This window comes from Myotis davidii, unplaced genomic scaffold, assembly GCF_000327345.1.
Source record: "Myotis davidii unplaced genomic scaffold, ASM32734v1 scaffold930, whole genome shotgun sequence".
NCBI lineage: Eukaryota > Metazoa > Chordata > Mammalia > Chiroptera > Vespertilionidae > Myotis > Myotis davidii.
The window spans coordinates 829,790-830,146 of NW_006282518.1; positions in this window are offsets into that span (position 1 = coordinate 829,790).

The window sequence follows — 357 nt, forward strand, 5'->3', positions numbered from 1 at the left end:
AAGAGTGAACATTCAGGCTGAGGGCAGCCAGCAGTCCCCACTGCAGGAGCAAACTCAGCAGGGTGGGGCCACCAAGACTTTGCAAAACATATCAACTCAGTTTTCTGTTGGGGAGTGGCACTGGTGAGCCCATGGGAGGGAAGCAAGCTCTACACCACCCCTTAGTCCACTTGAATCCTGTACTGGAGCCTCTTCTGGGAGATGTGCTTAAAAGATCCTAGCACTGAGCCGCATTCCCTTCCCCCTAAGGATCTGAGCTCAGCAGGACTGGCCACTGGGACTTGGGAAATTAGAAGAAAACAGTCTCTAGTTGGGGGTGGTGCTGGCCAAGCTTGCAGGTGGCGGGGGGGGGGGGGG